A 1,777-nucleotide genomic window follows, 5' to 3' on the forward strand; every position below is an offset into this window, starting at 1 on the left:
TAGCTAGACCCCAAACATATCACGGTAGTCCTAGAATCGACTAAACCGTGGATCTGATACCAATTAAATTGTAACACCCCGAACCCGAGACCATCGCCGGTGTCGGACACGAGGGGTTAACAAGCCAAATCCACATATTTCACCCACCAATTTGACATTCCCAGACAGGCTGGAAAACTGCGTCACTGTCGCCTTAAAAATCATATCTCGAGTTTCAAAACTCGGAAACTGTTTCCGTAAATTTTCCCTGAATTTAGACTCATATATCCATCCATGGATTTATTTCTAGAATTTTTTGTCAGGCCAATTGGTACAGTTTATTAGTTAAATTCACCCATGTTACAGGGATCGACTGCTCTGACCTTCGCGCGTTACAACTTAAATATCTCTCTGTACAGGGCTTTAATACTGGTGCCGTTTCTTTCTAATGAAACTAGACTAAAAATGGAATCTGTACATATAAGGCATGACTCCTAATTATTTCTGGATAATTTATAGCAAATTTTTAAAGTTTCGACAGGAGACCCAGAAACCGTTCTGGCCCTGTCTCACGATAACTTTAATATCTCTTAACACGTAACTCATATGACCGTTTCGTTTCTTCCATATGAAAGTAGACTCATCAAGGTTCATTTACATAATTCTTTCACTATTTAATACCATCCCGACAATTTTTGGTGATTTTTCACATTCCCGTCACTGCAGCTGGCAGCACCTGTTTTTAAGGTAGGTCTTACCTATTTTGTAGTCTCCATGAACCAACTAGCCTTGCCATACATAGGTTCACCTATGACCATTTTTAGCCATTCCAATGGCTGATCATGTGACCAACACTCCCATTTCCAATCCATAATCACATCATGAAACCATATATATAAATACAAATCACAAATGGTCTAAGTTAAATGCGTTACTTCTACGAGCCATTTTAGCGTGGCCGTACACATGTACATCACAACACATTTGAACCAACGAGGGGTAGTCCTATACATGCCATTTCAAAGTTCAACTGAAAATTATACCAAAATGGAGGTTTCGATAGTGTAGATGACTTCGACTTTAATGATCCCGAATCCGATTGCTATCGAGCAAAATCTATAAAACAGAGAGCCAAAGCAACGGGGTAAGCATTTTTATGCTTAGTAAGTCTCAAGCAATAAAATCAGCTTTAATTAAAACAATATATTCACATAGCCAAATGCATCATTTCATTAATACACCTTCACATAATCATTCTTACTTCACACTTCACCATTATATACTTTCACAAGATATCAACCAATTCAATAGCTGAAATTCGTTAGTCGATTGAGCGAATGTTGCTCAAACATGTCGACTTTTCCAATGCACATATAAACATACCTTATTCTTTGGGCTTTTCGAGCGTACTAATTGAATTTATTACAGCAACCAACACTCACCTCCAGCCCAAGCTTCTTGAATACAACCGGATATAACCACGCACGAATGCCTTGGTCTTAGCCGGATAGAACGACTTGCACGAATGCCTTGGTCTTAGCCGGATGTAGTCACTAGCACAATTGCCTTGGTCTTAGCCGGATATAATTTCCAGCATAAATGTCTTGGGACTTAGCCGGATATCATTCAATTGCTCATGCACACATATACATCAATAATCATTTCACATTCATATTTCATTTTCGTTACTAAGGCTCAAACACAAACATATCACTAGCATAATCGCCTTGGGACTTAGCCCGGGTATCATTCAAACACTCATACACACATAAATCAATAATCATTACACATCCATATT

This window comes from Gossypium arboreum, chromosome 4, assembly GCF_025698485.1.
Source record: "Gossypium arboreum isolate Shixiya-1 chromosome 4, ASM2569848v2, whole genome shotgun sequence".
Taxonomy (NCBI): Eukaryota; Viridiplantae; Streptophyta; class Magnoliopsida; order Malvales; family Malvaceae; genus Gossypium; species Gossypium arboreum.